This window comes from Rhododendron vialii, chromosome 8a (assembly GCF_030253575.1).
Source record: "Rhododendron vialii isolate Sample 1 chromosome 8a, ASM3025357v1".
Classification (NCBI taxonomy): domain Eukaryota; kingdom Viridiplantae; phylum Streptophyta; class Magnoliopsida; order Ericales; family Ericaceae; genus Rhododendron; species Rhododendron vialii.
The window spans coordinates 26974783-26988800 of NC_080564.1; the positions used below are offsets into that span (position 1 = coordinate 26974783).

A 14018-nucleotide genomic window follows, 5' to 3' on the forward strand; every position below is an offset into this window, starting at 1 on the left:
TTGCAGTTCAGGGTTGCAGCAATAATACAACTTCTTTAATCCCAGAAAAGGCTTGTGCTCCATAAACCAGTTTAAAAGGCCATAGTCTTATTCCACGGAAAACATAACGCAATGTCTGAGGCAATGTCTGATTATCCAGGATTGCTCATGGACTATGAGGAAGTTGTTGAAATTGAGAGTGCAATGCTAGAGTTTTGTTCAACACTTAATTGGTGATGGAAAGGGGATTTTCTTATGGCTTGATAATTGGCACCCCAATGGTCCTTTATATAAGCTCCTAAGTGATTGAGCCTTTGCTAACCTTAGAAGATCTATTTCTGCAAAAGTAAGCTCCGTAATCCAGGATGGAGAATGGAATTGGCCAAGACCAAGATCCTCCTTGATTCAACAGATTCAAAATTCAATTCCTAGTTCAATTTGACCTCGAAGGGCTAGGGAAGATGAAGTTATATGGGTTATTTCCCCTACTGGCCAATACAATACTAAGCATACTTGGGAGGCACTTAGGCACAAAGGAGGGACAGTTCAGTGGGCTTCAATAGTGTGGTTTTCCAGAAGTGTTTCAAGGTGGTCGTTCATTTTATAGTTAGCTTGCTTGAAGAGGTTAGCTACAAAGGAGAGACTTTGTAGATGGGGGATGACGATTGATCCAGGTTGTGTGTTGTGTTCTCAAAGGGATGAAACGTTGCAACACCTTTTCTCTGAATGTAGCTATTCCAGCAGCATTTGGAAGATTATTCTTAACAGATTCCAGATTCAGAGAAATCCGGAAGTTTGGGATACTAAAATTCAATGGGTTATGATCATTGTAAGGGTAAGAGCTTCAATTCTTTTTTGTTCAAGCTAGTCTTGGCGGCTGGGTCTACCATCCATGGATGGAAAGGAACTCTCGAGTTTTTGCTGGTAGAAGCAGAAGGACTGATGCAGTATTAGCTTGTATTGAGGATAATGTTAGACTTCGTGTGTGCACTTGGGAGCATTTCCCCACTCCCTTGAGAACCAAAGACTATGCAGTCTCTGGAATATTTCAACCGAAGTTCTTGGTACTTAATTTTTGTAGTTCTTTTTTTTTGGTAGAATGTAGTGAGGAGTTTTCTTTGTAAAGGTTTTGTACAGTGGGTTGATCTCCCCTTGTTTTGTGTTGGTTGGTATAAAATGCGCAACTTCCCAAAAAAAAAAAAAAGTCTGATAATCCAAAACTAGTTTTAAGGTTCCACCAAGTAGATCCAAGACCATGATAAACGGTGGAATCAAACTACCCTCGCTAATTTACATGATATAACTCAAATATTATTTTTGATTGACTTCCTAAAGCCGTTTCGGGGTTTTGGACACTCGCCCTTCAGAAAATGTTGTACATCTCAATTCGGCTTCTTGAGGTGTATTCAAGGCTTTGACAGAGACTGATACCACCCCCACGGATCATCAGAGATGTACTGCGTGACCTGCTTCACACTCAAGTAGTTCTCAAGTCCCCTGCAGACGAATAGAACAAAATATTAACCAGTTCTGTGGATATGGTAAATCCATCGGATGCCCCATTACAATAGGCATCCAACGAGGTAGGACTCATCTATCCTCTTCGAGAGGTTACTTGTTTCAAAGACCAGGCCGTGTTTAGTTGTTCTACCGAGAGAAAAGATTGCCATGTAATTTACTCATGACAATCTTTTCCAGGGAACTTGAGGCCTTAAATGCAGGGGCAGAGCCATAATTTTCATCAAGGGAGGCAGAACCGTACGTCAAAGTATCAATCGAATTTTTATATTTGAAAGTAAAGAATAGTTTCCAAAAAGGGGAAAACGAGAAAAAATAAGATCCCGCAAATTTGTAGAAAAAATAAAACTATAGGTAAGGATAATAGTTTCCAAAACAATAGAGGACGAAAGTCAGGTTTTTTAAAAATTGTGGCTTTTTCTGTTTTGTTTAACCCTACAAAAGTCTTACAACCCAGTGGGGTCAATTGAGTGCACTAGCCTCGACAAGGCTCTGCCCATGCCATCATGTGCTCCTGGTTCCTCCCAAACTTAAATTGAAAATTTGACACTTGATCCATCGATTCCTAGTTGTTGGAAACAAGATTATAAGAAAGATGTTCTGCATTACCATTCCCCTAAGTCACGCCCAAAACCACTGCGCTTATTGCCCCCCCTTGGAGCTTGAGAGAAAGAAGGTTGTGAGCAGTTGACCCAGACGATGCCAGCCTGAAGAGCCTGTGGAATATCAAAACCAATCACAGTTTAGTTGATCTCCAGCTAACTGTAGTTTCTAAGGGGGCGTTTTTGGTAGGAAAAAAGTTAAAGGAGATTTTGTTGTTGTTGACAAGCGTTAGTTGTTTCCACTAACCAATAAGTTGTTGAAAAAAATGTCAAGTTGTTTCCACTAGCCAATAAATTGTAGATGGGTATGTGAGTGAAAAATTGTTGAAAAATGTCAAGTTGTTTCCACTAAACTAATAAGTTGTTGGTATGAACAAGTTGCTAAAATGCAAAATTAGTTGATTAGTGTGAACAAGATGCTTAAATGACATAAGTTGTTGACCAAAAAACTTAGTGGAAACCTGGCCTAAGTCAATTTGAGATCGAGTCCATGTTTTTTTCCAACGAACAAAAATAAGACGAACCTTCGTCACCCGCTCACACCTGTCAAGATCTTTCGATATCACAGCAGCACCCAGGCCATACCTGTGAAACCAGAAGAATCAGGTAAACTTTTACTCAATATCATATCAGACGAGAAAACTCGAGAGTAACTCACTGGGTGTCATTTGCCAGTTCAATGGCTTCATCTTCAGTGCTAAATGTTTTAACACAGAGAACAGGTCGAAAGACTTCCTCTCTCCAAATTTGCATGGAGGTTGTTACATCAGTGATGATCGTTGGCTCGACAAAGTATCCCTTCTTCAAATGCTGCCATTAATTAATGATGCAAGTGAATCATCCAAACAAATCCAAAAAACAAAAGCATTTCAGACCTTGACAAAAGAACTTTACCTGAGGACGAGCTCCACCACACAAGATGGTTGCACCTTCACTCTTGGCCGTCGAGATGAACTTCATTACCTTCTCATGCTACACCATGTAAATGCAAGCGAGTTAGTATCTTAATGAAATCGAGGAACATTACATTCAAGCAGTCCAAACCCTTCCAATGCCACTATGCAAGAAACTACATTCTTTTCTCAGTATCTGAAAGCCGCACCACCCACCCCCCCCCCCCCCCAAAGCAAAATGACTTTCAAGATACTCATTCAGGTGCAAGTATTTGGTGCCAGAAAAAGCTAGTAAACATGTCTCGTGTAGGATATTCCTTTTTTTGTCTCTAAACTATGCATAAAGAGACTGTGAGTTAGAGGTACTTGTTTATGACGACTATGCATGGGCTTCCCAGAGGGTGATTTTTCAGTAAAAATATGTGGCTGGAAATGCCAAAAGCATAGAGAAAGAATCAAAGTAAAGTAGCTCATGAATAGCTCTTTTTTTTTACCATTGTAGAATATCCATCAAGATGAGAGATGAATAAACAGTTATAGAATGCCCCAGATTGAGCAATCTATACCAAACTAGAGAAGGATGAAAAAATTCTCTGTTGCGATGAATATCTTGCATGGGAAAAATTCCTTACAAGAGGAATCAACATCCAACAGGGGCAACCAACTGGGTTGGCCAAGGCCTATGATTTCCATATCGAAGGTCATCGGTTCGAACCACAAGAGGTGGACTAATAATTGAGGGAGGAGTTGGGCGAAGAACCAAACACCCTCGTCAGCATAAGGCTGAAGGAGGTGGCAATACAGAGGTACACCAATGCCTTAGAAAACACACACTGGATTAGTTGTAGTCCAATATATACTTTATAGGGCTCTTACTGGATTAGTTGTAGTCCAATATATATGAGATAAGATTCTCTCTTATCCCCTCTTGCAGTCTCCTGGGAGCTTGACTCCCAGTGGAACCTATATCCTTCTTTCTGGACGAGTATAGGTCCGGTTCTTCCGAACATCAGTCGAGGGCTCCGTACCATTCCCAGGATATTAAAAAGTTACATGTCGGGGCTAATTAACTAAGCTTTCACAGTTAATATGATAAATAGCCGAACACCGACTACAGTTCAGAGTTAAGCTATTTCTGTATCCTACCATTTTCCAAGAAAAAGATGGCAGAATGTCAAATCAGGCTTTTTACCTGTCCTGCACTAACAACAGGGCCAAGCGTGCAACCTTCTTCCATAGGGTCCGAAATTTTAATGTTCTTGCACCATTTCACAAGCCTGTCCAAAAATTCTGTTGCGATGCTTTCCTGGAATAGTTTAACGAGATGTAAATCTGGTAATAGCAAGATCAAAACTTATATTGAGAGATTAGAAGCAGAAAAATTAATATCACCCGATTTGAAGTGCTCTCTCTCTCTCTCTTTTATTTATTTATAAAAATAGCCTCCTTGTGCTGTTGTGCATAAAAAAGTGCTATTGCATAAAGCATTTTTCTCCTCAGTCATTTTCAAATGAAGAGGTCCTTATTTTAGTTAAAATAAGAACCTCTCCATTTCTCCTATTTTCCGTTCGAATTACGATGATCCGAGCCGCTCATTGTGTTCAGAACGTGATTTTAAGAGTGCCCATGCGGAATCAACAAAAAAAATGACCGGGAAGGGCTTCATCCGAGCAGTTTTTATTTGAACCGTTCGATAAAAAACAAACAAAAACTGCTCGGATGAAGCCTTTCCGGTCATTTTTTTTGTTGATTTCTCGCTGGTACCCTTAAAATCACGTTCTGAACACATTGAGCGGCTTGGATCATCGAAATTCTATCGGAAAATGGAGGTCCTTATTTTATTAAGTTAAGGTGGTCCTTAGGAGGATGGGACTATTTTTCTGCTGACACACTTTTAACTACATTATTTTTTCAGAATACAAGTATGAAGTATCCATGCAAATAAATAACAGACTAGCATCCACACAGCAGGACACGGCCCTAGTACACGTCTTGCAGATAAATAAATGTAAGGCAGTCATATATCTAAAACATGCACGTACTTGCACTAGAAGCCGAGAGGTTGCACTGCAGATCTGACCATTTGTCCAAAAGATGCCAAAACTAGTCCATTCAGCAGCTGTTTCAATGACCCATCACAACAGTGAAAATACTGATATCTACCGCCACAAGGAGATCTACTCTTTTCCTATGATGCAGGTTTCAGTCACTAGCATTGATTTTTTTTTTTGTATGATTTGTTTTTATCAAACAAGGATAATACTCGTTTTACTTTGAAGTTTGAATCATGGCATTAATTTATAATACTAACAATCTTGGATGAAACGAGTGCTTCAAAACATGGAAGGCACTAACCCTTATCCAGGTCAACATCCTCAAACACAAGAATGGGGCTTTTCCCACCGAGTTCAAGCGTGACTGGCTGCCAAGAAAACAAGATTACTAAAACAATGTGAAAATCGTGGAATAAAAGCATTCAGTTGATAATGTGCATGATAACAGGATGATGTGAAGTGTGAATGGTACCTTCACAATTTGGGCTGCAGCAGACATGATCCTGCTTCCGGTTGCTGTGCTTCCAGTGAACGCAATCTACCATAAAACAACACATTGACTGATTGGAGGGGAATCCTTAGCAATTGGAAACAGATATCAATGGACAATGTTTAACCAGAAAATTGCAGCATCAATAATTTTCCTCTGTCCAATAAAGAGTACGCTACTTTCCTACAATCCGACAATGCGTCCTTTGAAAACACAAAGTCATGGATGCTTTCAAATTCCCACCTTGAACTAACTATATAAGGCAGTTGTCAAGTATCATTTGGAGGTAATCTAAGAAGAGCAGGTTGAAAGTGTAAATTGCCAACACACATAAGGGTGTCTCCTATGCGACAAGGTGAGGAATGACTATATTGCACTTAAAATTATCTATAAGAAGCTTTTAAAATTGTCGAATTGCACAACTGTTTATTCAAGGAACCATTTGTTTGTGGACCAAGTAACTTATCTTAGTTGCATATCAATTTCAAATCCTGGACGTAAGAACCGAACCTTGTCAACATGAGGATGAGATGCCAGAGGAGCACCAGCTTCTAGGCCTAATCCAGTCAGAATATTAAGGACACCAGGAGGATGGCTTGAGGATTGCAGCACATCCAGCAGCCAGCGCAGGAGCAACTTTCCAAGTAGCCATCAGTAGAGGGTAGTTCCTTCAGTAAAGATTCAAGCAATTATTTAGCTATTTAGTCTCCGAAATCCTTGTTCATTTTACATTGGTAACCAAAAGAGAAATCGATACAAATACCATCCCTTGCGCACCATCAAAGCAATCCATGAAGAAAAGCCACTACCAATCACCTATCGTCCAAGGAATTTATATATTTGAGAAACATAATGCTGTTGGTAGCACCTATGGCCCCTAAGCATTCACACGCAACATTCTGACACATGCTCATTTTCTACATCATTGGTCAAAGAGGGAGAAAAGCAAGAATATCATGCGTAGCTACAGATGTCAAAACAAAGGTAACCTGATGTGGCCATCATACTAGTATGATGCTGCATTAGCACAAAGAAAATTGGAGAAGGATGTAAATAAATACCATCTTCTATTTCATCTTACTCAAGCTGCAGGAAGCCAGCGACGACTACAACATGCAGTCTTAAGCATCAAAACAGAAAAAACCGGAAACCATGCATAAGAATGAAAAGATTATAAGTTAAGTAATCCACCAAGCAAATTAAATTATTACAAAAGAAAGAAAGAGAGCGATGTTTACAAGCAATTGTCCAGCCTAAAATCGACTTATGGACTCATCAAATAGGGCGAAAAAACTAGATAAGAATATGAACCACATATGATCAGCAGAAGAAGAAACAACTACCATGGAGTGATTAGGCCAACAACACCAATCGGTTCCTTTAGAACATGACACTTGAATGTCTCCATTGGAAGAGAAACAGGAGCTTTTTGCTTTGCATCCAAGCCTTCAGCAAGGTCTGCGTAGTACTCAAAACATCCAGCAACATCATCCTGCATGGCACGGAGAAGCATGTATGTCATTTGTGCATCCTAGTGAAGAAAATATATTCTATGTTGTTAGTGGGCATACTATATCCGATGCGGCTTCGTCCAGGGGTTTTCCACAGTCAATTGCTTCAAGTTTTGCAAGTTCAGATTTTCTGAGTGTTATCTGCATAAAAAGAGATAAACCAAATTCTCAGGGCATGTAACATGAATTCAATTAAAATCTCCGAAGCCCAAAGATATAAATGAAGCATCACTTGATTTGAAAACTTAATGAGCTTCAAAAAAATGTTCAAGATTTGTTTTGGTAAAAAACAAATTTTGAACGAGGTTTAATGAGTTAAACACGAACTCAAACCCGAGTAGCTTGGTTTGTGTACCAGTCCTAGCTGTGTGGTAAGCCCTTAGCTGTTCATGGTCCCTTGTGCCTTGAAGGTTCAATTAAACCACTCGAACATCACCTACCTCAGTCAAAAGACATGCAGATGCACATCCAACCCTTTAAAACAGGTGACACATTAAACACAATTCCTACTTGTTTCTCTTCCTTTTCTATTGTTTGATAAATAGGCATGAAACGAGAATTCGATTGTAATGGAAAAAAAAAACTTCTAATTCATATGATTTGAACTCTAAAGTTATTCTGCTCCATCATGCTGCATGTGGGGGACCAGTAGGTACTAAGAACATTTCAATACTCCAGCACACAGAAGTTACAGAATGAGAAGCCCACTTCCATTGAAGCAGGCATCAAACTTGGTAAGTAATTTTGACAGCCCCAAAAGTGAAGGGTTTTTCAACTTTCAAAGCGATAGCATCCTTATAAGGCAAATGCTAAAATCAGCCTAAAGGGCAGACGGTAGTGTTTGACACGCGCATACTTCTCCATTGTTTGTCATCAGCCACCAATACACTCTGTCAAGTGATACTGAAATGCCTATCTTTAGGACTTAAATGACCCCAAACCCCTACTCCCCTTCCTCTAGCATAAAATAGTACTGGGCCTATTTTCGTTTCAAAAAAAAAAAATACTCCGTAAATAAAATATTATGGGGCATGTAGAGGTGTCAAATGGGCCGTGCAGTGCCGGCACGGCCCGTTTAACTTCGTGCTAACCGTGCTTCATGCCGTGCCGTGCCGGCCCGTTTACTTAAATCGTGTCGTGCCGTGCCGTGCCGTGTATCAATCGTGCCGGTTCGTTTCTGAAATCGTGTCGTGTCGTGCCAGCTCATTTTCTTAAATCGTGTCGTGTCGTGCCATTTTCAATCTTGTCATGTCGTGCCGGTCCGTTTTCTTAAATCGTGTCGTGTAGTGCCGGCCCGTGTTCTTAAATCATGTCGTGCCATGCCGTTTTCAATCTGGTCAAGATGTGCCGGCCCATTTACTTAATCGTGTCGTGTCGAATCGGGCCGGGCCATGCCGTTTTAAGTCATGTCGTTTTAGTCTGCCCTAACATTTGGTTTCATATTAAATTACTCTTGCACCATAAATATTTTGATAAATATTTTTAATTTTACTTGTTATCTTGTATTGTAATGTTAAATTTGCAAACCAAAGGTCCAAAGCTTATTTAATTTTACTAACAAAAACAAAACAAATATTTTTACCGAAATAAAATTTGATAGTTTTTAAAAAAAAATTAAATGTCTTAGTTGTTTACCTTTAAAAAATGTAAACAAATATTTTTAACGGAATAGAAATTGTTTAATTTTTTAAAATTTAAAAAAAAAAAGCCATTTGGCTTATTTAATTTTTTTTCCCGTGCCTCGTGCCGTGCCCTTTCGTGCCCATGCTCGTGCCTGTGCCCGTGCCTTGCTAGAACCGTGCCGTGCCGTGTCGTTCCTGTCCACTTTTCGTGCCCGTGCCCGTGTCGTGCCCGTCTACGACCGTGTTGTGCCGTGCCGTGCCAGGCCAACTTTCGTGCCCGTGCCGTGCCGCCCACTTCCGTGCTCGTGTCGTGCCCCGGGCCCACTACAATCGTGCTGTGTCGTGCCGTGTCAGGCCAATACCGTGCCTGTGACGTGCCATGCTACCCCGTGCCCGTGTCGTGTTGTGCCGGCACGGCCCATTTGACACCTCTAGGGGCATGCAACCTTACACCAAGCAAAACCAGTTGGAGGACAGATTATTGCCTTGGGCACCACGTGACGGTGTTCCAAATCTTTTTTCACCACATGTTATGTGGTCCATACACAATCTCAGACCCTACAAAAATGTGTAATTGGAAGGCTTAGGGCACCACGTGGCCAGTGATAAAGCTAGAATTTTGATCTAAGGGGACTCGGCATAATAGACATGTATATTTTATCAGAATATACTTATTATATCATAAAGTTTTTGTTTTCAATACATTAAATTTGTAAATTGAAATAATTTTAACCTAATGCAATTAAAATAAATAAATAATTTTATTTTTTGCTTAGACTACTTCAACAATCATGTGTATTTTTTTTATTTATGAAAGAAATTGAAAAATAAGAATGTAAAATAACTAATTTTTTATTAAATCAAACCAAAATTATTTAAATTATAAGTACCTACCTATATATGAATAATTATCGATAATATTCAAAAATAGGTATATAAAAAAAATTTAAAACTCAGAGTCGGGACCAGGGCTCCCGCGCCCCAATCTAGGTCCACCCCTGCACGTGGAGATGCCCAACGGCATTGATTAATTTTTCCATTTGGAGATCCATTGCCAACAACGACCCACTTCGAATTCGACGTTGCCTTCTGTGCATCATCTGTTTAATCATAATTATTTAGTTTATATTTCTAATTCTAATTTTAAAAAATTAGACAATTGAATTTGTTGGATAATCTTAAGTACTTTTTTAGTTTTTGTTCAAAATTTATTCAGATTCCAAGATCATTAATTCTAATTGGAAAAACGAATAATTGAATGAAGCACTATTAATTAATCAATTGAGTTAATTTTTTAAGAATAACTTTCAAAAATTATTTGATGGTTCGAATTATTTGTGTGAGATCCTGTGATGATCCGAATTTTTACATTGCCTCAAAAATAAATAATTGAATGGAGCACTTATGATTAATCGATGTTAATCAATTGAGTTAATTTTTGTTAAAAAATTGTTTGACATAGGAAAAGCTGTAATTTTTGTATCCTAGTCTTTTTGATACTTGTTCATGCTAGTGATTAACTTGTGCATCACAACTTTTTGGTTTTGTCCCCGTTAAATTTTTTTTTTTACGTTTGTTAGTTTTATGCCACACTTTTTTGTGATATAGGTTCGTCTAGACGGGAGGAATCGAAAAAGTAAAAAATTATGACTTTTACACAAGTATTTTGAAAAATATCTAAGGAAAAATCCAAAAAGTAATTTTTTGATCTTTTTTTTGGATGTTTTCCAAAATATTTAGGCAAAAGTCATAATTTTTTTTTTTTTCAATTTCTCTCATCGAGGCAAACTCAAATCACATAAAATTTCGTGTAAAAGTAACATATGACAAAAAAATTGAATAGAACAAACCCAAAAAAATTATACTGCATAAATTAATCAAAAGCGTGAACATAGTGTGTCAAAAAATTACTCGGGGACCGATCAGGTAAAAAGGTTTCTCGGGGATCTTCAGACTAGCCTTTTGTCTTTTTTCTCTTTAAAATAGAAAGCAAAATTTGGTGAAGTATAGTGAAGGGTATAATTGTCATTTCAAATGGAAGTGGCATGAATGTTTTTAATTAGACAATAGTGCAGGGTGAAAGAGAACAAAGAAGACAGAGCGACAAAGGCCTGTCAGTTTTGCCTCGGTCAGCGAGAAAGTTCGTTCTTTAGTTACGCCCATTGGCGGACAATAGCACAACCGTACTTATACGCCCTGTTTGGATGGCCGAGAAAAAGGCAGATTTGTGAGGCGGCCAGATTTGTAGTCCTGATCCCACTCAAATCCGGTGTTTGGTTGAGTTTTGAGGAAGCCGGAGTTGAACACTGTAGCGGCTTCAAATCCACCTCCAGGTGGATTTGTGAAGAATTGGAGGTGGATTTGTGAAGAATTGGTCTGACCCTGTCGTTGACAAATCCGGGGGGTTTCAGACGTTTTTACCCCTCCAAATCCCCTTGTCGATCCAGGTGGCCCTCGTTTTTGTTTTCTTAGACGATTGGTTTTGTTTTCTGAAAACCAGACCAACAATAATTATTTGTGGTTAAACTCACAAATTGAAGGTTAGAACTTGAAGAATCGAAGTGGGTTCAGAGGGATATGTGGTGGAATTAAAGTTTTTTGACTGAGATTTGAGAGAGAGACGAGGAGATTTCGATCTGGGCTTGACTGACGTGAGTGAACCAGGGCTGGAACTCCGAGATTCAAGGTTGAATCTTGATGATTGTTGGTGGGGAGTGAAGGATTGGTGGAGAATGATCGACGACGGTCGGAGGGGAGATGATCGACGGCGGCAGCGGTAACGGCGGTGGTCGGAGAAGACAAAGGGTTGCAGAGCATCGGGTTGGGTGGGGGTTGGGTGAATGACCCGTGGGTTTCAGAGGATGGGGTTACGGGAGGGTTATGTATAGTTCCAATTATGTATATATACATATATAACTCTTCCTCACTTCCCACTTACATTTGTTTAATTTTTTTTGATAATTAATATTGTTTCTAACCTGTGTCGGAAATTTTTTTTTCTAAAATGAAATTAAGGTTAAACATTTTGTATTCTAAAATGAAATTATTTTATTTTATTCTAAAATTAATGGTACATATCTATTTATTTTAATTAATATGAAATAAACCAATTTTGAATATTAAAAATTCAAAGTGGGGCAATTAAGTCATTTTACATTTTATCGTATCATATCCATCCTTCAAATCTCCCTTTTAAAAAAATCATCTAAACACCTCATTACAAATCTACCATTCTTAACACATCACCCCTCGTTATATATCCACCTTCAAATCCACCATCATTCTATATCCACCAAAAACAAATCCTCCGTCCAAACGGGCCGATAATATGTACCTTGGCAGCAATAGCACGCAAGTACTCTGCTCGATGTGCCCCAGATGCTGATGCCCAATCCCTGCCCTTATTTCTAGTAAGGGCTCTCCGGGCAGCATCTACCGCAACCTCAACATCTTCTGCCGTAGCAGCCGGAATATCCCCTGATTACTCACACAGTTCAATACACCACAATTCAAAACACTGCAACGCCCCATGGCCTCAGGGAGCATAAAAAAAAATTAAAAAAAATCTTCCTAGTTATTTTCCTCAGTTTTCTTATCAACATGACGAAGGCTGGATGAATAGACCATAGTTTTATCAGCAAAGCTGATTATTACTAGCCGAATAAAGTAAGGATCCGACTGAAAGCGAGAAAAATGAGAGAAATGTAACTTTGATAGTCGAATGATAAACCAAACAAATACACGTCTGTATCAATTTTGGAGAGAGAGAGAGAGAATCTGTTCAGTGGACTAAGTGGAGGGATTGATGACGGGGATGCGTTTCTTCTTGACAGGCTCTCTCCATTTACCATCGATGAAGAGCTGACGACATGGTATCGCGATCGACATTCTTTGAGGTTTGAGCCCGTATGTTCAGTATGACTTTGTAAAGGCGATTTCTTCATCGGGTTTCCTTTCCTTTTTATACTGCTCCTGCTACTAGTGTTTTGAGTGAATCATTTTCGCGCCTCGACTTTCTTCCTTTGCATCTTCTATCCTCTGCCCAATTTGTCAGAGAAATTTTTCAGTGCCAAGCGAGTATCACGTGGTGTCCGCTCAGTGCATCTGGACGTCTATTTTGGTTTTGAACGGCTCGAATTTGGAGAGAAAAAGAGAAGAGAAGAGTGTGGGAGTGAGAGGAAAGAGAGTGTTTAATCTGGACCGTTTAATACACTTTTAAATGGCTGGATGTGTCCGCTTGGGCGCCACGTCAGCTGGGTGACGTGGTACCCATCCGGCACTTGGAGAAACTTTTCCGGAACTGCTTATACTCAAATCAAACTAATCTCTTCTCGATCAAAAGTAGGTCATCTATGTCAGGATTAGGAAATTGACAAGAAATTACTTTCTTGAAGCCAGCCTGAGAATCAAATGTTTTGTTTGGATGAGTTTTTGAGAATTTTTTAATTTGATTTTTGGGATAATAAGTGGAGAGAAAAGTTACGGTAATAATTAAAAATATGGGTAATTAGTGGTGAGAAATAGAGAGAGAAATGAGAATAATGATTAGAAATAAAGATAACGAATGAGAAGTGAAATGAGAGTAATGATTGGAACTACGGGTAATAAGTGTTTTTTAAGTTTAGAAATTTTTTTCAAATTTGGAACCAAACAAGGCAAAAATTTATTTCGGCCTAAATTGAACCCTGGTCAATTGTGTGGTGAATAAATCCACCAAAACAAACCGAACTAGGGTGTTATGGCTAAATAATCCTGTGATAACCTAATATTACCTCAAAATCTTAAGCGCGATACTCCAAAAATTTTCTTGTGATCCTGTCACCGTAGTCATTCTCGAAATAATTTTTCAAGTCAACGGTAAATTTGGGATATTTTTCCGCACACAAAGTCCAAAAAAAACGTAACCGATTATAGACTGAATACACAATGTCGGCAAGATAATTCATTCGAAGCACTTGATATTTTTTAGCAAGTAGTAAGCTATCGACGCTTCTCAAATACAATTGAATAGATGAATGGGCAGACAAGAGTTCAGTGTGTGGGCTCCATCTTTGTTGTGAGTGTGGGTATGTGATTGAGTGTATAAATATGTGTGGTGGTAGAATGATTGTTCTAGTAAAACACAAACCTCTCCCTAGCCTTTCTTGTTTTCTTGCATGCTGCTTGCAGTTTGGTTCGGTTTCGATTTTTAGAAATTCGAGAACCGAACTGCTAGTCACGATTTTTACAAAATGAAATTCGTGTTCGGATCAAAAGTCCTACGGTCCGATTCCAATCCAACCCGTGACTCGCGGATCAATTACGGTTTTGTCCATGAATTTTAACAAAAATAAAAGTCAAGCATATATC

General features: G+C 39.0%; 1 pseudogene; it reads right to left on the reverse strand.

Moving 5' to 3' along the window:
- Positions 1 to 1169: 1169 nt before the first annotated feature.
- LOC131299128 (aminoaldehyde dehydrogenase 2, peroxisomal-like) lies at positions 1170 to 12557 on the reverse strand (annotated as a pseudogene).
- Between the last annotated feature and the right edge of the window lie 1461 nt (positions 12558 to 14018).